General features: G+C 34.8%; 1 protein-coding gene across 2 annotated transcripts in view; it reads left to right on the top strand.

The window, feature by feature from the left end:
• The window catches only part of LOC138711687 (uncharacterized), a 1,209,687-nt gene that overhangs the window by 596,968 nt on the left and 588,915 nt on the right, over window positions 1–23,804 (top strand). For both annotated transcript variants that reach the window (XM_069842817.1, XM_069842816.1), the window contains one exon: window positions 22,323–22,388. The gene's annotated coding sequence lies outside the window, so the exon portion shown is untranslated. The remainder of the gene's footprint in view (window positions 1–22,322; window positions 22,389–23,804) is intronic.

Raw genomic sequence — 23,804 nt, 5'->3', positions numbered from 1 at the left:
TTTTATAGAAAAATTGAATTTTTACATATGGGTCTATTTATTTAGTAGCCTTACAGAATGTTTTCGTAAATCTAATATACCGTAAATACGTATTACTGAAGATAGTGTATTGAAAATTTTGAAAATATTCGCATGGAAATTGTTTGTAAGGAAATGAATTAACAAAGCAACTACTGTTACATCATAAGCAAAAGATACGTGCCCATGTGTTGTAAAAATGTCAGCTCTATAGCTTCAGCACATTTCAAGAAAATAATTTAATATCGTGATGATAGGAAGTTGCTGACCAATATCACCTTAAAAGCATAGGTCCAATGCGATAAGAGTTTTGTTATGGAATATTAGTTACTCTTAAACATATACAGAACCTAGGTAACTTTCCTTTGTACTATAGTATTGTTTTGATTAGTTTATTGATTACTTTTGTAAGGCTAAAGGTACCATCAATATCAATTCTCTTTTCTTGTGATATCACTTTCTTTATAAATGATGTGTTTCATCCATTTAGTACAGTATAGTTGTACTACTATGGAATTTATGTGAATTTTTCCTTCTCAACTCTCTATTATGTTATTAACGTTTAAAACACAACTGCAATATTAAGAAATTGGTATTAGTACTTTGTTTTACAGACAATATAGATAATATCAAACAGAAAGAAGCCATATAAAAATGACATGAAATTTCACGTTCCCTTTGACGTTTGTGCACCACTGTTTTCTTAATACAACAGGTTGGTTATTGATATACACAACCCTTCCTCTTTCCATACTTAGCGCTTAATGCCCGCGCACGACGTCAAGGTCAGAAAAATGCGCTTGCTTTGACATCACTGGGCTAATATTTTGTTAGACATTCATTCTTGTGCCTCGAGTTTAACCATGAAAACTTGTTGGCGTCCGGCTGGAAGCAAAATCCGCTCAAGCTCGTAAATTTAATCTGTGCACAAAACAAAGCTGAAATCACTTACTAAAATAGCTTAGCGGTTTTATGAAGTAATCGCCTATTTACTTAACATAGTAACAAAATTCGTGAGCGCAATTAATTTTAGATTTTAGAAAATAATTCCTGGCCAGTCTTCTACAGTAATACAGGTCGAATTAGTTGCAACTAAATAACAAATTGATTTTGTTGCTGTTAACTGTAATGATTATGTTTAGTTTATACGCGTACTGTCCACATTTGTACCGTAGTGTATTCCTATGTTTTGTACGAGCTACAGCGTTATAATCGCATTGTTTCAATTAATCCTGTAAAAGGGTTTTGGTGTTGTAATTACAGAGAGCGGAAAGTTTTTATTTAAATAGTGAATTTAATTAATAATTTTATCTCCGGATATTACGAATATATTGGACTTCATCACTGAAGTAAGTTTTTAAGTTAGGGGAAGCAGGGGCAGAACGGAACCAACTGTAAAAAATAAGCCTTGTAATGCTTGATTATAATTGTTTTCTTTATTAATTGGTCTTCACTAGCGCTGACTTTGCCGGTTGATCCACAATCGCTTCTCCTTGATGTATTTTCACTTGCGCGCCTCGGACTACCCTCACTGGTCGTTCTCTCAGTCTGTGCCCCAGCTCCCCAAACAGCATCTTCACTGGTTCCAGCATCTTCTTCCATACAAGGTTTTCCTTCTTCACTCTTCTTTCTTCTAAAGGGATCTGTGAAAACAGTGCTGTCTAGTTTATTTAGGTATGCTCTAATATCATTCACTGCCGTAAGCTCATCAATTCTTCTATTTGTTATTTCTGATTCCTTCTGCCCGCTTGATGAGTTACTTTTGTTATCAGTCCTCTCTACGCTTCTAGACTTCCTGTTTCGTGATGCACTTCTGTTTACGTGTGGTGTCGATGATGCTCTATTTCCACAAGTCTCCATTTCATTATTTCTGTTGTTGCAGCAACTTAATAAATCCTCAGTGAATTGATTATTTAAGGCCTCTACGTTAACTATGTTTCCGTTTATCTTCATTTTATCTTTTACTAAAGTTGCCCTCAATCCTTTACCTCGAGCTTCTTTTAATAGAAAGAAAAGAAAGATTAACCTACATATGGAATGTACCGATTCAGCTATTTCAGGTTCATGACTTACAGTATGTCGACATCTGATCATCTAATTGGAATAATAAATTATTATGTAAAATAAGACCTAAATATTACAATTAGATTTTTGAAAAGGAGCAAATAAATAAGGTTTAAAGTCTTAAGGGTTATCACGATTGGTTTAAACGTGCACTAAAACAAGACGTAAGTGCAAATTTGAACCAATAAATTATTGAGATATGCGATAGATTAATTAGTTTAGGAAATTGTATATTTATTATGTAGAACTACATTTGTATATAGATCTTTTGTTAAATTATTAAGTTTTGTACTTTTGTGAACAATATCAATAAAGCTATCTATCTATCAATCTATAATTGTTTTCTAATAGGCCACGATGTGCTCATGTTACAGTAACTCCTAATAACATTAAAGTGACCATAAAGTGTTAAATATGACTTAGATTAATCTGAAAATTTATAGAAGTTCTTTAACATGCATTTTCATAAAGTAAAACAAAAATGACAAATCAGAATATACAGGGACATCACTTTATTTTTTCCAACATTTTTAACATTAACCTGGCTATACTCGGAAACACTGTTGCCCCCTTCCATTCAGGAGTTTGGAGTTACTAGTACAATATGTAAACAAATAATTTTACTTGGTATAGGGGGAGAGAAAGGTAGTGTATCCATTTATGTTGTAGAGAAATACAATATTACGATTTTCAGTTAGATCATCACTTTTACGGAATGTATCAAAATACACTAGAGTAGTAACATTTTTTTCTAAAAACTCAACTTTTCAGGCGGCTATGTTCGTTATGTAATACCTACTTTATTTAGCATATTAATAATTGATGTTTACATACAATATAGAGAGTGCATTTAAATTGAGGGCGTCATAAGTAAAGGACTGTAAGTGCACTTAAGTTACTTTTGAGAAAATGGGGTTTAAATATTTAAGCTTTCGTAAAACCGGTTAAATTTTTATTTAAATTTTAATGTGTGATGCGATTAAAATATCCCTTTGCCACTAACATTTTAGATACTTTAGCTTACACTAGATGCACTTAACTCATGTTATTACAAATGTCACTAGCATTCCTTTGCTTCTAGCCACCTCAATTCAAAATGGGCTAATCTGAATTTTTAAACAAGTTGCTGAAAATGGTTGCCGTTCATTACAATGCAGGCTTCAATTCAGTACGCATATTATTAAAAACATTTTGAAGCATATTCTCTGAAATTGAATTTATCGTTTCTTGAATATAATTTTTAGTACGATATTATTAATATAGGTTCTTTCTTCTACAGAAAACGCAATCATATTTCTGAAACACACTATGCACTGCAGTGTTTACTTCACTGCTTGAAGATTTCGAATGCAACAGCGGCAGTAAGTTTTTGTGTCTGACGGGAGCAAGGACATTAGTGAAGGGGTGGGAGTGAAGTACATTCAGAAATGCAGGTACAATAAAAATGCAAGTAAAAATAAAATGATGTCCCTGTATAATGCACACCATGTAACAACAAAATGCAGAAATCAGCCGCCTGTCTCACTCTCTTATTACCCAACTTTCCGTAGATTTTAATACAGACATTCGGAGTCACTCTCGTATTCTTCACAGGATTATTATTGCATGATATCTCACTGCGGTCCTAAACTTTTGAATGACATTGTAACTCGAATTCCTAAAATATAATGTAAATTATTAAGTCTGGGGTAATGAACATGAAAGCATGGCCTTAAGAAGTGTAGGAGATAATATAGGAATAGGAGTGAATAGGATAGCGATCTCTATGAAGGAAAGAAACCAAATAGCACGAATTGGATTAGTTACTCATGGACAAGCGTGTAACTTTAACAGTATAATGGAAAATAGTCATCTACATTACACAGATATCCATTTATATGCCTGTGTTGTATGTATGTATTTATTCACACTGCAATGGGTATATACACGGTGGCAGTGGTAACTAATTACACTCAATAATGACAATTATAAACTTATTAATTAAAAATACAATTAATGATAATACTAATAATTAATACTAATAATAATAATAATAATAACAACAGGGAATATACTAAATTAAATGAAACGATCACTTAAAATAACATTTGAAATATTCTAATTTGTATCTTAAAACTAAGATCGAACTAAAATCCACGAGTATATGTTCATATCTGCAAAAGTACCTTTCAACATTACACTCATTTCGCTGTCAACTCACTCACTGCACTGGAACTACGACACATTTCACTGATTCTATCCTGATTTCACTAACACTTCAAAAACATTTCACTGTTCAAATACTTTGCACTGCCACTATAAACTATAAAGCTTCACTGACAGGAACACGTTTCACTTACACAGCACACTTCACTGACACGACATACTTCTTCACTGATACAACACACTTCACTGACACAACATAATTCTTCACTGATACAACACTTCAATAACAACATATCATTTACACCCTTTAAGTACTGTGTATAATTACCGTCTATTAGTAAGGTCCTTAAGCCTATTTTTAAATACATTTTTGGTTGTTGGTAAAGCCTTTAGTAAGTCTGCAGGTAAAGCTTTCCAGTCCCTGATAGTACGATAGAGAAAAGAAAACTTTCCAGTGTCCGTCCTCTGCCTTCTTTCCCTCAGTTTATATGAGTGGTCGTTCCTTGAAGAGTAATTTGGCGGCTGCAACCTATTTTTTATTTGTCTCCGGGCAGGCTCACCTCTGTATGTTTTGAACAGTGCGCATAATCGAATTCGCGTTCTCCTGTCCGTGAGTGTGTCCCATTTTAATGGTGAATTTTTCCGACAACACTTAAGAGCCCGTTTTTTAATCTTTTCCAGTGTCTTAATATGTTCTAATCTGTAAGGATCCCAACATGCAGCACCATATTCCATTACTGGACGTACTAGTGATTTATATGCTATTGGAGCTATTCCATCTCAAATCGACCGAAATATAGACAAAATTGACCTTAACAATTTCTAAATACAAAGAAACTTTTTTTATACGTAGAGATCTGTGATACAATGCTTTGTGCAAAGTTTGAGGCATCAGAACTTCATAGTATTTAAATTAAAAATATTCAAATTTATAGTATTTTCATAAAATTAGCAACTTTAAACTGTTGTAGCTCCGAAACACTTTCACCCTTTTGATGCTGAGAAATTAAAGTTTATATTGAAATATAAACAAATTTTCTTACTTTTTATGGAAATGGAGCAATTTAGATTTTTCCTCATTAAGACGGCTTTGCCACCGGAAAAATATTTTAAAAATATATAGTTAGATTCCGCATTGAAAGTACAAATAAACACATTTTTTACTGATGGCATGTTGACAAGAAAGTATTGAAAATATCAAATAAAGAAAATAAATAGTACGCGCGTGAACTAACCAGCTGACTGTGAGACGGGAGCTAGCCGAGACAAGCAAGGCCAGGAAACATAAACATGTGATGTGTCGTCTAGCTGCGCATGGCTGTGCTAACTTTATCACAGGTTTTCATAAACACAGGAGTACAATGACGCCCAACGCTCGCTTATCTTCAGCTCTCGGCCAGTGCATGCGGTACTTCCCTGTTCAAGTCTAGGCATGTGAAAATAATTTATTTAATACCCTCGAAACTTATTGCCGTACCACTAAGCAAACAATGCCGAATCCCTCTTAATAATTGCAAGATTTTTCTCAATAATTTTTTACATTTTTACAAATTGACAAAAAGCCTAAAACTAAGTAAAATCAGATTATCTGTCTCTCTGTATGCAATAAAAATAAGGACTACTTCTTAAGGGGAGAGGATGGTATTTTTTTTAACTTTTTTCCCATTTGGTGTAAAATATTAATTTTTTGCATGTAGAGAGCTCATAGCTGTGGAAACTCAACCAAATAAAAATATTTTGAAAATAAATTATTTGGCGGCCCAAATTTGAAAAAAATATACCCAAATCAGGATTGTACTAGACCCGATATATCTAAACCGTTTTTAAGGATAGATTCAAACAGTTTTTTGAAAATTATTTGCAAAAGCATGTTCTACAAACTGTCTGTAACAGAATTTTGATATTAGTCTCTACGTTTGTAAAATAAACAATTAAAATTTAATAACAATTTTCTGATTTCCTTTCTTGCAAACAAAGGAACATATTTTTAAAATGAAATCAATTAACAAAATTCTGTTACAGAGAAAAGTTTCCTAATAGTCTAAAGAATGTGTTTTCTAAATTTCATGCATGTATCTTTAATAAGTTCAGAAATTATATCCATTTTTGTCTGGCAATGTAGCAAAAAAAAAAAAATGAAGTACTGGAAACACATAAAAGCGGGCGTGTGATTTAAAAGTCCATAGCACAGGAAGTTTAAAAATGACGTCTCAACATCCGATAAAGGCACAAATACCCACAAAATGTCATGCAATGCATTCCTCACATATCAAAGGGTATTTTAAAGAAAAAAAAAAATACTTTTAAAATTTAATTTACCGGAAACAACAATAAAAGTAGGCCAGTGATTTAAAAATCCATAACGCAGGAAGTTTAAAAATGGCGACTTAACATCCGAAAAGGGCACAAATACCCACAAAATGTTATGTTATGCATTCCACACATATTACGGAGTATTTTCAAGAACTTTGTTTTTTGAAAATTTACTCATTCTTCAAAAAAAAAAAAAAATACCACCCTCTCCCCTTAACATAACCTGCTAAATCTCAGCTTCAAAATGAGCTCCCGTTCAATGTTCTGCAGTAAATGGTTCCAGAGTTCTGAGCGCTGAAAGAGGCGTGTTTTAACAAAATACGCTAAATTTGTAGCTCAATAATACGAAAACCGTTTGACTTTCGATAGTATATTTTTTGAAAATGCACTCTCCATGTATAAATAGGGAAAAAATTAGAGTATAAAAAATGCGAGGTTTTTTACTGATCGATTTCATGTGGAATAGCCCATTGGCAAATAATTACACAGTGATAGCCTATTCATTACACATTTGGTATTCCAAACTAGGCGTTTATTTTTTCATTATTTATTTCTCACACTTTTCGCAGTTATCATAACTTCTGTCACAGAAACAGTCCATCCAGACTGTGCACATAGTCACAGAGCACCAGAGTTCTGAACTGAAATGGGATCCGATTTGTATGACTGATATCACGCTGTCAGCGAGCTGGTGAAAGATCTGCCGTATCTGTAGGAACCGGAGCAAATGGCGCCTGTGACAACAGCGCCTGGCAGGATTCGACCGCGCTCGTTTGCAGTTGAAATGAAAGTGCGCGGAAGTGCAGACCGGACTCCAGGCGCCCCCCTTGATTTATTCGCACAATTTTACTGTGGCGGTGGACTGCAGGTGTTCCTGCCGTTTTGATTGAAACATAAATCGGGCCGCCCGGCTGCTGGAGATGGCACTGGACCACACCGGACACGAGTCGCGGCCCTCATCAATCTGCCCTATCTTATCTGCACCTCCCCCAGCAGCCCGGATTATTGACCGATTCGAACACGCCCTCCGCATGCTTGTATGGGCTGCACGCTTTATACCCGACGCAGTGCGAAAAGTAGAGCTTTTCAATCATTTTTATCCTTAAGAATGAGTGAAACTCATTTACTTCTGCTCTTATTCAAGTCCTGCTGTTGTACAGGACGTATACTCTCTTGATGACTCATTTAATATAGATGTAGATTTTCTACTCGCAGGGCAGGACAACTGAACTCTCCGTGGAGCAGCGGAGAGCGGCTCTTGCTCACGAAATACTCCTGCCAGCTGTGCAGAGGATGGATTATAAACTACTTTATATATATACAGCTGTGCAGAGGAAGGGTTACAAACTATTTTACATTTACACCTGTGCAGAGGATGGATCACAAACTATTTTATTTACATAGCTGTACAGAGGATGGATTAAAACTATTTTATATAGCCTATACAGTTGTCCAGAGGATGGATTACAAACTACTTTATATATATATACTACTAGGTTCAAAAAGTTCCCGGAATTTTACTACCATTTTTTGTATTAATATATAACAAGGGATATTATACATTTGTTTTGTTGGTAACATTCATGATGTCATTTCCTTAAAGTTTGCTGATAATGGCAATTATTAGTTTTGAGTTGTAGGCAATTGTTTATCATAGTGTTTCGTTTGTTCGTCGCATTTTGTAATTATGTCCACAGAGCAAAGTACAAGCATCAAGTTCTGTGTTTTGCTGGGGACATGATCAGTATGGCTGATGAAGATGGTGATTTCTTAAACAAAATGAAACTGGTGCTACTTGTACGACCCAGTCCCTAAACGACAGTCATCTGAGTGGAAATCGAAAACATCTCCTCGGAAGCAAAAATTTCCTAGGGACACTTCCAAAGGCAAAGTTATTTTAAATGTTATGTTTTATTTAACGACGCTCGCAACTGCAGAGGTTATATCAGCATCACCGGATGTGCCGGAATTTTGTCCCGCAGGAGTTCTTTCACATGCCAGTAAATCTACTGACATGAGCCTGTCGCATTTAAGCACACTTAAAGCAAAGTTATGTTGGAAGTTTTCTTCGACTCTCAGGGTCTCATGCACCATGAGTTCATTCCAGAAGGTCGTACTGTAACGAAAGAATTGTACGTAGAAACCCTCCGTCGCCTCTGGGACGCAGTGAGAAGGAAACGTCCAGAAAAGTGGGTAGAAAACAACTGGTTCCTTATGCATGACAATGCACCTGCTCATCGCGCAATTATTGTAAAGAATTTTCTTGCCAGGCACAACATAACTGCTTTGGATCACCCACCATACTCTCCTGATCTCTCACCACCTGATTACTTTCTGTTTCCCCGTCTGAAAAGTCATCTGAAAGGACGGAGATTCAATGCTGAAGAGGTTATCGCAAACGCGACGAGAGCACTAAGACGGGTTTCACAAAATGGCTTCCAGGCCTGCTTCCAGGAACTCTACACGCGTTGGCAAAAGTGTGTTGTTGCGGAAGGCAACTATTTTGAAGGGAATGCTGTAGAATAGTGTTTAAGGTACGTTGTTTCTATGATGCTAGCAAATTCCGGGAACTTTTTGAACCTAGTATGTATATACAGCTGTGCAGAGGAAGGGTTACAAACTATTTTACATTTACACCTGTGCAGAGGATGGATCACAAACTATTTTATTTACATAGCTGTGCAGAGTATGGATTAAAACTATTTTATATAGCCTATACAGTTATCCAGAGGATGGATTACAAACTACTTTATATATATACAGCTGTGCAAAGGAAGGGTTACAAACTATTTTACATTTACAGCTGTGCAGAGGATGGATCACAAACTATTTTATTTACATAGCTGTGCAGAGTATGGATTAAAACTATTTTATATAGCCTATACAGTTGTCCAGAGGATGGATTACAAACTACTTTATATATATACAGCTGTGCAGAGGAAGGGTTACAAACTATTTTACATTTACACCTGTGCAGAGGATGGATCACAAACTATTTTATTTACATAGCTGTGCAGAGTATGGATTAAAACTATTTTATATAGCCTATACAGTTGTCCAGAGGATGGATTACAAACTACTTTATATATATACAGCTGTGCAAAGGAAGGGTTACAAACTATTTTACATTTACAGCTGTGCAGAGGATGGATCACAAACTATTTTATTTACATAGCTGTGCAGAGTATGGATTAAAACTATTTTATATAGCCTATACAGTTGTCCAGAGGATGGATTACAAACTACTTTATATATATAAAGCTGTGCAAAAGAAGGGTCACAAACTATTTTACATTTACAGCTGTGCAGAGGATGGATCACAAACTATTTTATTTACATAGCTGTACAGAGGATGGATTAAAACTATTTTATATAGCCTATACAGTTGTCCAGAGAATGGATTACAAACTACTTTATATATACAGCTGTGCAGAGGAAGGGTTACAATCTGTTTTACAGTTACACCTGTGCAGAGGATGGATCACAAACTATTTTATTTACATAGCTGTGCAGAGTATGGATTAAAACTATTTTATATAGCCTATACAGTTGTCCAGAGGATGGATTACAAACTACTTTATATATATACAGCTGTGCAGAGGAAGGGTTACAAACTATTTTACATTTACACCTGTGCAGAGGATGGATCACAAACTATTTTATTTACATAGCTGTGCAGAGTATGGATTAAAACTATTTTATACAGCCTATACAGTTGTCCAGAGGATGGATTACAAACTACTTTATATATATACAGCTGTGCAAAGGAAGGGTTACAAACTATTTTACATTTACAGCTGTGCAGAGGATGGATCACAAACTATTTTATTTACATAGCTGTACAGAGGATGGATTAAAACTATTTTATATAGCCTATACAGTTGTCCAGAGGATGGATTACAAACTACTTTATATATATATATACAGCTGTGCAGAGGAAGGGTTAAAACTATTTTACATTTACACCTGTGCAGAGGATGGATCACAAACTATTTTATTTACATAGCTGTGCAGAGTATGGATTAAAACTATTTTATATAGCCTATACAGTTGTCCAGAGGATGGATTACAAACTACTTTATATATATACAGCTGTGCAAAGGAAGGGTTACAAACTATTTTACATTTACAGCTGTGCAGAGGATGGATCACAAACTATTTTATTTACATAGCTGTGCAGAGGATGGATTAAAACTATTTTATATAGCCTATACACTTGTCCAGAGGATGGATTACAAACTTTATATATATACAGCTCTGCAGAGGAAGGGTTACAAACTATTTTATAAATACAGAGTTTAACAAACGTTTCTGTAACAGTATCTTAAAATTATTCCCTTGTTAATTTCCATTTTCTCAGGAAACATGACCATGTAGGAGTTGGTACTACTTGATTGTGGTGTGATGCAATCCTTTATTATTAATTTGGCTGAAAATGTGATATTTACCATCAAATATTTGATGAAAAACTGAAATTTTCACTGTACTAGAAACTTTTGTTACACTCTGTGTATATATATATAGCTGTATATACAGCTGTGCAAAGGATTACAAACTATTTTATATATACAACTGTATAACTGTACAACTGTATAAATATATACAGCAGTACAAAGGATGGATGGATTAAAAACTATTTTATAAATAGAGCTGTGCAGAGGATGGATTACATACCATTTTTGTATATTTGCATGTGTATATATATATATATATATATATATATATATATATATACCTATATATCCCATGGATATTTTAGTAATCATTCTCTCAATAATTAATAGGCTTTAAATCAGATTGAATTATACATATTTGAAATAATTTGAATATTCTTGTTTGAGAAAATTACCTTATATATATATATATATATATATATATATATATATATATACCGGTATATATATATATACTGTACATACATACAAAAGTATAAATGTACCGTACTATGAACATTATATTGATGTTCAATTATTCAATTCTATCTATGCATACATGATTTACCTGCTTCTTATGTGACTGTCATCAGACTTTCTCCTGGTGACATAGAATAATTTATCACTATGCAACAAAATACCAAATCCTAATATACGTGTATATTTTATGTCATACACCTATTATAAATATCCATGGTATTTGATATTGCTTTATTTAACGACGTCACTTTTCAACAACTGGGTAATGCAGCGTCAAAATTGAACATCAGTTTTGCTGAGACACATCTGTCTTACCTCAAGAGTTGTTTACATGCCACAAATCACAATCACATTTCCATAGCAAGCTAATCAATAAAATTTTACAATATAGTCTACTAGTACAACACAAAGTTTTAGTATCAATTTCATGAAATGTTATTGAATGTCATGAATTCACCTACAGAATAGAAGGCGTGAGAAATTAGGTACTTCTTTAATTTGGCCCTAAATAATCTTATATTTTGAGTTTCATTTTTTATATCGATAGGGAGGCTATTAAAAACTTTTACTGCCATATAACGCACTCCTTTTCGATAGCACGATAGACTTGCCGATGGAGTATGAAAGTCAATTTTTTGACGTGTATTTATGCTATGAACTGTTGAATTAGTTACAAAGTTTTCACGATTACATACGAGGAAGATTATTAATGAAAAGATATACTGACAAGCCATGGGCATTATTTGTAGTTTTTTGAAAATAGTCCTACACGATTCCCTAGATTTGGCACCTACTATTATTCTAATTACTCTTTTTTGTAATAGAAATATATTGTTACTATCTGTGGAATTTCACCAGAATATTATTCCAAAATTCATTACCGAGTGGAAGTATGCAAAGTATATTGTTTTTAAGGTATTGATATTTACTATCTTTTGCATAGATCTAATAGCAAAACAAGCTGAATTTAGTTTGGGGGTAATTTCTTTAATATGATTTTTCCAATTTAACACATTATCTATTTTTAAGTCAAGAAATTTGGTTGTTGTTGTTTCTAATAGGGATCTATTGTTAATTACTGCGCTAGAAATTTGCGACGTTGAATTTGGACAGGATTTAAATTGAATTATGTTAGTTTTGTTACAATTTAATACTAATTTATTGACTGAAAACCAGTCAGATATTTTGAAGAGAATTTCCTCTGTTGAAGATTGGAATGTGTTGCAGTTATTTTGGCTGTAATTACTATACTTGTGTCATCTGCAAATAATATGGGATGACCTACATATTTTTTTTTTATTATTATCCAATTTAATAAACCCTATTTCACCCTGAGGTATATGAGGGTTATAGTTGGTATCAAAATACATATTTTATAAGCAATAAACAATAATAAAATTATAATACAAAATTGTGGTCAAGGTTACAATTCACATGAATTATGTTCAAGAATGCACCTTAATGAAAGAATGGATCGTTTCATAAAGCCTCAAGGCATGTCTCTATATTTATATCTAATGGTTATAGGAAGATATATAATAGCTATTAAACATGCAATAAATAGCTATACTAAGAGATGGCTTAAAATTTACGAATTAAATACATTATTTAGTAACAACAATTGGCAATAATTAATCAGGTATTACAAGAAATCGCTCAAAATTAGAAATAAAATGCCTAATTAAAATAAAAATTAAAACCAATAGTACAATATTATAGCATGCTAAATTGAAGACTTACAGTTTCATTATAGTTGATTAGAACTAATACGATTTTTTTTCCCCGGAATAATTTAACATTTTACAGTTTTACGAATATTCTATTCAAGAAGGACATGAAATACTTATATGATTTGGAGTTGGTAAGTATATTGGTTAACGGTTTGGTAAATGTATAGTTTAAAGTGTTCAGTAACAACTCAAGCTCGTATCTTTCACGGCAAAAGACTGGACAATCATATAATACATGTTTGACATCTTGAGATTCCTCCCCACAAATGCAAGTTGCATCGTCTTTAATATGGAATCTATTTAAGTATTCCCCGAATTTTCCATGCCCAGTCAAAAACTGTGTCAGTACGAAATTTGGCGTTATTACTTTACATTTATTACGATCATAGACCGTTGGAAAATACAGCTCTTTTGTAAGAATTCCCTTATCACTATTAACCCATCTTTCGTTCCATTGTTGCATATAATGTTCTTTGGCTACTTTTTTGATATATGATATCGGACATAAATTGTACGACAGTGGCACATCAGAGTTTGCTTAGTAGGGGGGAAAGATCATTTATAAACACCAGAAAAAGAGGAGACCTAATATTGATCCTTGAGGAATTCCATTATTAATAGTTCCCCATGTCGATGCAGATTTCATAGTTGTATTGATTTCAACTTTGTTTTTCCTATCTGTGAGATACCTGACGTCTGATCGACATTGTAGTGGTAAGCTGCTGGAACAAACTACGCAGCCTCCGTAAGGGTTGCTGTTGGGGGGAGGGGGTTAATCTTTCCCCTCTTCCTTGTTACAGCCGCAAACATTTTCTCCTAAGTTTCATGACGTATTTGACTGGTTCGCTAAACACTCTTTTTGATTAGATATTTTTACGGCGCCCGTTGCACAGATTCCACATGTTCTGGTTTAAGGCTGAAGTCTGTAGTTGATTCCTCATCGCAGTCAGAATTTTCAGCGCCGCGCAGGCTCGACTGTGCCGCTAACCCACTTCCGATAATGAACTTAGGTGCAGCCGCACTGGCGATGATCTGGGATTGCGTCGTAATGCAGCATCGCAATTATTCGACATTCTCTTGTTTTACTGCTTGACTGTCGTCCCATCTTTATTTACTTCCACAACAGTTGGTACTGTCTGCATAACTATACCACATAATTGTGAGAGTTAGACATCTTAAAAACTTGCAAGTTTCTCAATCATTTTTGCGTGACGTCACCACATATGACTAGGAGTACAGGTGTATGTGTGGTTAGCATTAGTTATGTGTTCGGCATATGTAGATGTATTGTGTCCTCTGGTTATTGCTTTAATGTGTTCTTTGTATCGAGTTTGGAATGATCTGCCTGTCTGTCCAATGTAGAAACTGTCGCAACTATTGCATGTGAGTTTGTATACGCCTGTGTGGTTGTATTTATTTGTTTGTGTTGTTTGTGTTGTGAGATGTCTTTGTAGTATGTTTTCTGTTCTGTATGCTATGTTGTATTTCTGTTTTCTGAATGAGGATGCGATCTTATGTGTGCTTTTGTTTTCGTATGTTAGTGTGATGTACAATAACATAAATACAGACATGGAAATCCTATACATACAACCCAAAAACCAAAACCTCAACACACTAGAACAATATGAAATATACAGACACACTAAAACAAACCCTGATCAAATTCTCAACACACAGATCAATTTCAGAAAACACACACTATTTGACACAACTCTTCATCGCACGAACACACCCACACAACAGGCAGCGAAGTTGAGATGGCGCCGAGACACAGAAGGCTCTGATGATGGTGTCAAGTAGCACCGAAACAGCTGTAAACCACACATGCTTACATAATTAACACGAGTAAGATCGCCATTTAATCAAATAATTAATTATATTCAAGTGTTAAAAGTAATGTACGAAACATTCAACAGGAATTATTTGTTGGAAATAAATACTTCTCAATCTAACGAGCTCTAAGTTTCAATGTAGAATATACCGTTGAGGCTGTACACTAATACCACACATGCACCAATCCCAGTGCTGCCAAATTAGTGGTTTTTGCGCTAGTTCTAGCGGATTTTAGATACGTAAGTTGTTATTGATAATTAAAGCAAGCTACATTCGATAACTTTTCTTTTACATCTTTCTATTTTTCGTTATCTACACTAATAACGGAGTTTGTCTATGACGTCGAACTTTCGAATCACTCTGTATGTCTGGTATGAAAGCCTGACAATTTCGTCAGTCTAGATCATATCCGTAATTTGCCTAAATGTATATTAACGTCTTGGGAAATGTAGATCTTGGAGAAACAGCTTTTAAAGTTAAAATCATATTATTGATCATTATTGATTAGGCCTATATGAGCGGATTTATTGAATACAAATATGCTCTGAATACTTATGGCTTTTAGAGAACCCGGGGGTTCATTGCCGCCCTCACATAAGCCCGCCATAGGTCCCTATCCTGGGAAAGACTAATCGAGTCCCTACCATCAATCCTACGTCCCTCAAATCCATATTAGTATTATCCTTCCATCTACGTTTCGATCTCTCCAAATATCTTTTTTCCCTCCGCCCTCCCAACTAACACTCTATATGCATTTCTGGATTCACCCATACGTGCTACATGCCCTGCCCATCTCAAACGTCTGGATTTAATGTTCCTAATTATGTCAGGTGAAGAATACAATGCGTGCAGTTCTGCGTTGTGTAACTTTCTCCATTCTCCTGTAACTTCATCTCTCACAGCTCCAAATATTTTGCTAAGCACCTTATTTTCAAACACCCTTAATCTATGTTCCTCTCAAAGTGAGAGTCCAAGTTTCACAACAGAACAACCGGTAATATAACTGTTTTATAAATTCTAGCTATACAGAATTGTTTAAAGAGATGGCTCTTTAATAGAAGTAAATAAATGTATTATTAATAATTTTCGACCCTGTTAACGTCCTACTTCCCGCAAGTTGTCACAATTAAATCATAAATACAAAGTGGGGATGAAATTAATTTGTAATGAGTACTTCATGTAATCAGCATCAGTCGTGGATCGCTGTCCGATGCTACAACGCGTTTTGTATATTTCAGCTTACAAAAGCGAATTCCATTGTGACGCTGCAGCGGACCTTTGGGCAGAAATTTGGCAAGCAGCTTGACCAAGTATCGTTGCATTATCGAGTACAACAATGGCAACGTCCAAAACAAAGTAAACCCCTTGAGGAAATCTGAGAACAGCTGTAAATATTGCACGAGCACGAATAGCTAATGAATGGGGACAATCACATCTCACAGCACATACTGTGCTGCCACGTTAACACATGCGGAAAATATACGAACTATCCGCAGCTACCAACAAGATGCTTGCGAGAGGGCGAGAAACCATACAGCTTGGTTGCTTTCTGATGTCCCTTACTTCCAGTTACAGCCTGAAGAGTTGCTGATGTATTGCTTATTCAGTGTTCTCATATCAGCTTATCAAACGTAAGTCGTCTAACTTTTGATGGATTTGTCAATACTGACTGCAAAACAACGCCATTATCAAATTTGTTTGCCGCAACATTCAAACTGGTTAAGAAACAAGCTCTGACGATATTCTGGAACTTTACCGACCTAATCTGAATTGTTATTTCACTTTGGGGCTGATACATGACTAACATTTTTAAATTTTATTTTAGTAGGTTATTTTACGACGCTTTATCAACATCTTCGGTTATTTAGCGTCTGAATGAGATGAAGGTGACAATGCCGGTGAAATGAGTCCGGGGTCCAACACCGAAAGTTACCCAGCATTTGCTCATATTGGGTTGAGGGAAAACCCCGGAAAAAACCTCAACCAGGTAACTTGCCCCGAGCGGGAATCGAACCCGGGCCACCTGGTTTCGCGGCCAGACGCGCTAACCGTTACTCCACAGGTGTGGACAACATTTTAAAATGATCAGTCATTATCATTATTGTTGGCTGAGGAATGGTATGTGTTTCGTGATCCCTGACCTCGAATGTCTGTATACCCCTACTTTGCTACATTGTACGGCTACTACGATTACCGGATTTGACGATTTCTTACATCTTCATGTACGCTATACATATTATACTTAGATCCTCCGGCGATTTCACTGCTTACCTACAAGACAGCTGGTTGAATGCGCTATGCGGGAGTGTCTACCTTGCACTCATGGCCGTTCGGACTATTGCTGGGCGCTCACTGGTACAAAAGCTCGTGCTGAACACGTCTGGGATAAAAACAACACAGCAGGTGTTATTGATGATAAGTAAGCCCTCGTATCTTTCACTCTGTTACTTAAGGATTCTGTATCCATTGGAGTTCTCTAATGTGGGTGCAATAAATCGATAATGAGATGAAGCATGAATATTCGTCATGGCATTAACTAAAAATCGCCTTACTATTGCGTAAACCCTTGGAAGTATCTCAACCAAGCACTCAATCCTGTCTTAAATTTAGCCTTGAAGTATGAGTCCAGATCGTTATCAATAGACACGCCAGTGGCCTGTAGGGATATCCTGAACTACCACCAACAGATACCGCACGTGTACTTTCAGCGATGCGCTTTGCGTGTGCATTTGTTTTCTAGTATATAGGCTAAACTTTGAGGGTTTACGTAGTATATTAGTACATTAAATACTCTTTAAAAACAACTCAAAATGCCAAATTTTTTTGTGTTCCTATATGTAAAAACCTGGGAAATTCTTTTGTCTTCATTCAGGTCCCGAAATATTCAGAATAGGCCTATATGCTTTAAACCTTAAAAAAATTAACTAATTAAATTGCGCCTCGAAACAAAAATAACTACTTCAAGTAAGGAACTGCTGGCTGCAGTTTTATTTTGGAAGATGGAAAAGCATAAATTAATATAAACATAAGCAACAGCAAGCTATGTTAGCTTAGATTATACTCAGTAGTTGTAGGAGTTTCCGAAGTTTACGCCTGCAGTAAACTCTCGATTCACTGGGATGTTTATTATCCAGGACGATCCACAGTGAAATCCATTTCGTGAATAGGTTTTTAATGTGCTGTAGACTAATTATTAAAGCCATGTTTTTACTTCAAATTTTCAAAATCATCCTACATAGTATTCAAAACTGCATATCCTTAACCTACAAAACACAGGAATAATCATGATACTACCGCGATCATATTATATCATCTTATCAAGCATTGCATTTGATCTTTCTGCAACTAGAGAAAAAAATACGAGGAATTCAATCTCGATAGTCTCTTCCCTATAAAAAAAAGAACATATTGGTGGCTGCATATCCTGTTTTTAGCGTATGGTACTTACAATACTAATGGTTAAAGAAGTAATATTTACTTTCGACAAAGTTCCAATTTTTTTTTTTATTCGTGCACCTCGTTCTCAAAGTTCTCGTTTAGGTTGATGAACATTCAATTTACTCGTATCTATATTCTGCATACTGCAGATTTCCCCATCCATCTCTTAAGGGGAATCGCTCAGCATTATACAAGCTTACGTTATTATTTATTGTAAATTAAATTAGATTATGAGGTAAGAAAAGACTGAATTATATTAAATTATACCACATTATATAAAATAATCTTTACTAATAATAAATCTGTAGCCGAAATTTTTCTGGTAATTGGTCCTAACAATTTAATTAACCACCCTGAAACCGGAAATCGCTTTTTTGACATTTTTGTCTGTCTGTCTGTCTGTCTGTCTGTCTGTTTGTTAACTTTTCACGCGATAATGGCTGGGCGGATTTCGATGAAAATTGGAACATAAATTAAGTTCGTTGTAACTTAGATTTTAGGCTATATGGCATTCAAAACACATTATTTAAAAGGGAGGTTATAAGGGGGCTTGAATTAAATAAATCGAAATATCTCGCTTATTATTGATTTTTGTGAAAAATGTTACGTAACAAAAGTTTCTTTAAACATAATTTGCGATAAGTTTTATTTCTTGAAAAATTTTGATAGGACTGATATTTAATGAGATAAATGAGTTTTAAAATTGAAATAACTGCCATCTAAGGCCGTGTAATGAATTAAAAAACAAATGACTTCGTCTATAAGGGGCCTTGGACAGCAACAATCGAAAGCTATCAAAGAGAATGTTTCTGTGTTTGTATGAAGTAATATCGGAAGCTAAATTAACCGATTTGTATTAATTAATTATTATTTCACTATTGGAAAGTGTAGTTTCTCTAGATGGACATAATGCTATAATGTTATTACAGTAACTTCTGAGTGAATCGAGGACAGGTAAGATTAAAATAGCTTCTTATGCACAGAAAAATTGACAGGCTATTCTGTACATTCGTTTCCTGTATTTCCTAAAATAATTTTTATGACCAAATGAGTGGTGTCTGGATCAAAATGATCGCATTTTAATTTTTTTAATACAATTTAAATTAAGTAATATAATAAACGATTTATCCTTCTATCAAACACGAATGTTCCCTAGATCAAATGTCCTATTTTAATTATGTAATTACTTTATATTTATTTCTAACGGGTGCAGCGGAGCGCACGGGTACGGCTAGTTATAAATATAATTTTGACACGCACAGAAAATCAACACAAGTGGGAGAACGTAATCAACTGTAACATAGGCCTATGACATAATATAACTCAACAACATATTATGCCGCATGGATCGCTCCTGCCATCTAACGGTGAAACTTCGCATAAGATATCCCTATTAGCAGGGTTCGAACCCACAATAGCGTCTTCCTCGGAGAGATACGAAAGCTCTTGTGCGCGTAGGCAGTAAGGAATCAGTCACCAGAAGAATTTAATCTCGCTCCAGACGGTACAGGCTACCTTGCCTGAATTGTGGGCCTGGGAGTGTGCTCCGCTTTACGTTTAAAACTTCCTCTCTTGGGGGCCGTGAAGGAGATGAGGTTTCATGCGGACACGGAATTCTTGTTGAAGTCCCTTTCCTCTACCTGCGCAGCTAAACATGTGTTCCTGGTTAACTATTAAGTGTTCCCTGTTTTCAGAACTTTAACCGCTTGTTAACCGTGTTGACTAGGAAGATGCAGCTTTTCTTAAGTGTTACTTAAAATCTACTTCACATATATGTCGGTTGGAGCATATGCTTATAAAAGTCTGTCAATATTTTGACACGCAGTATTTTACTATCACCTTTACTTTTTAAATTTGCTCTAGAATATTCCATTAGGAAAGTTCAGGATAACAGGCAGGGTTTGGAATTGAACGGGTTACATCAGCTGCTTGTCTATGCGGATGACGTGAATATGTTAGGAGAAAACCCACAAACGATTAGGGAAAACACGGAAATTTTACTGGAAGCAAGTAAAGCGATCGGTTTGGAAGTAAATCCCGAAAAGACTAAGTATATGATTATGTCTCGTGACGAGAATATTGTACGAAATGGAAATATAATAATTGGAGATTTATCCTTCGAAGAGGTGGAAAAATTCAAATATCTTGGAGCATCGGTAACAAATATAAATGACACTCGGGAGGAAATTAAACGCAGAATAAATATCAGAAATGCCTGTTATTATTCCGTTGAGAAGCTTTTATCATCCAGTCTGCTGTCAAAAAATCTGAAAGTTAGAATTTATAAAACAGTTATATTACCGGTTGTTCTGTATGGTTGTGAGACTTGGACTCTCACTCTGAGAGAGGAACATAGGTTAAGGGTGTTTGAGAATAAGGTGCTTAGGAAAATATTTGGGGCTAAGCGGGATGAAGTTACAAGAGAATGGAGAAAGTTACACAACACAGAACTGCACGCATTTTATTCTTCACCTGACATAATTAGGAACATTAAATCCAGACGTTTGAGATGGGCAGGGCATGTACCATGAATGGGCGAATCCAGAAATGCATATAGAGTGTTAGTTGGGAGACCGGAGGGAAAAAGACCTTTAGGGAGGCTGAGACGTAGATGGGAGGATAATATTAAAATGGATTTGAGGGAGGTGGGGTATGATGATAGAGACTGGATTAATCTTGCACAGGATAGGGACCGATGGCGGGCTTATGTGAGGGCGGCAATGAACCTTCGGGTTCCTTAAAAGCCATTTGTAAGTAAGTAAGTAAGTATTTTCATGTTCAGAGCGGAATTTTTTGGGAAAGAAACATCGTCAGCGTACTACCCGATAGAAATTTGTTTGTGTTGTTTGTGTGTTGAGATGTCTTTGTAGTGTGTTTTCTGTTCTGTATGCTATGTTGTATTTCTGTTTTCTGAAGGATGATGCGAATACAAACAAACAAATAAATACAACCACACAGACGTATAGAAACTCACATGCAATAGTTGCGACAGTTTCTACATTGGACAGACAGGCAGATCATTCCGAACTCGATACAAAGAACAATACATCTACATATGCCGAACACATAACTAATGCCAACCACACATACAATAACATAAATACAGACATGAATATCCTACACATACAGCCCAAAAACCAAAAACTCAACACACTAGAACAATACGAAATATACAGACACACAAAACACACCCTAATCAAATTCTCAACTCACAGATCAATTTCAGAACATACACACTATTTGACTTAACTCTTCATCACACGAACGCACCCACACAACAGGCAGAGATGTCGGAATGACGCTAGGATTTAGAAGGCTCTGATGATGGTGTCAAGCAGCACCGAAACAGCTGTAAGCCGCACATGCTAACATAATTAACACGAATAAGTTCTCCAGTTATTTGTTATTTTACTGGTGTTAGAAATTTATTTACTGTAAATAATTACTGCATAAAGGGGAAATACTGCTATAATTTGACAAACACTGGAATTTTCTTAAACTCTTAGTTTAGTAATAAGTGCGCTATGCTTCATCAAGAACTGAAAATTCTTATTGCATAAACTTTTATTATTTTTAGACAGTATATAAATTCCGTTTATGTTTAATCGACATCAAAGATGTAGCACAATTTTACAAATATCCCTCTCTCAATGGATCCTTGAATTTGCTGTCTGTTCAGCCTTGGATAGTAGTCACAGTCAAATCAGTATTTAACAGTATAACGTTTTAATTTATTCTGATTAATCCTTTATGGTTTTGAGCATAAAATTACCACTGACTGCGGTTAGAGTTAACTGTTGACATCAGTTAATTGATGTGAGGTCATCCACATGGCCATCAAATTAAATTATACTTTCTTTTTCTACAGGATACAGCCCAGTGAAATACCCCATCGAATCTACTACACATTCTTGAAAATCCATTCACATCATGGGTGAGTACTATATTATTTTACTCTTTCAGTTTACCAAATCTGAATGAAATATTTATTCATACGAATGAATATAAGTTTTTGTCTGTGTTCTTGATTACCAAAAGTATAAAAACTTGATCTTTAACAAGTGCTTAATGAATACAAATTTGACATTTTTCGTAGTTGTGAAATAAAGCATAAGTTTGACGGAGACGGAAAAATATCATTACAACTAAATCTATAAATTATCAAACGAATAAATTTAAAATATAAAATATTTACACAAAAGTAATTTAGAATAAATTAAATATTAATATTATCCTCAATTAAACACTACCGGTAACATTAAAAAAAATAATAGCTACTCACTCGTATTTTTATGGTCATAGTCTTCAGTATACCGCTCTTGTTTTGTCTGAGAAGATAAATATTCCTCTTGGTGACTGAGAATCTTTTTTGTGTTTTTAATATCTTCAGTTTTTTAATTTATTTATAGGCTTACTGGTTTTTAATGTTCTGTGCTTTATTAACCGGGTTTTTATTAATGGTATTCAATAAGTTCCTATGTATTCTTTATTAAGGATTGTTTTATAAGTATAATCTGAAAAAATTATTTATCCTGGTGTCTTTGAAGGTAAATGCTACTGTTTTTTTAAATTAATGACTTCACATTCAGTGGTATTGACTTGAAATGAAGTTCGTCTTGGAATTAACTACAATTTAAATACATAAAACCTGTTTTGTTTTGAAAGATAATTAATTCTGAATCACATGATAGGAACGAATAGCCATGTAGTAGAAAATACTAAAATTACCAGGCATGTAAAAGTACATTGTGGGTCAACAAAGTGGTGCCAATTCTATTCAACGCAGGATTTAGTTACTGCAAGATTGTTAACACCATTTCTTTGTTTATACGATTTCATTATTTCTCCCAGTTTTTATAAAACTTATCGTTTATGAGGAATCAGTTCCACTGCTTGCAATTCATTTGGTAACTTAATTTCAAAAGAGATTTAGCTCCTATTAATCATACTGAAACAACAAATATCCGTATTTGGACGTCGTAGCTAGTAGTGAAAATTGCAAGGGGTGTTTTTATTCTTCCCAAAATGTCCTAATGCTTTGTAGATATCATCTAAGTACGAATAGAATTTCATCATACTCATCTTAAATTAACATTCCATACTTGGTAAGATTGCTGCACCAGCATATGTTGCAGAAAATATACGAGACGATATTTTTCGTAGCTGTGAAAAGAATATTAAAATTTTCTTTTAATGACTTTGTAGTAAATAAAAAAGCTTATGCATTATTTCAACGCGAAAGTGAATACACTGGTCAACAAATTTAATTTTGACACGTTGCATGTATCGGAAGTAAAACCAATCAATTACAGTGTAATTTGAACTCCTAAATTCGAAAATGATGACGAAA

This window comes from Periplaneta americana, chromosome 13, assembly GCF_040183065.1.
Source record: "Periplaneta americana isolate PAMFEO1 chromosome 13, P.americana_PAMFEO1_priV1, whole genome shotgun sequence".
Classification (NCBI taxonomy): Eukaryota; Metazoa; Arthropoda; class Insecta; order Blattodea; family Blattidae; genus Periplaneta; species Periplaneta americana.
This window is presented reverse-complemented; position numbering and strand designations above follow the sequence as displayed.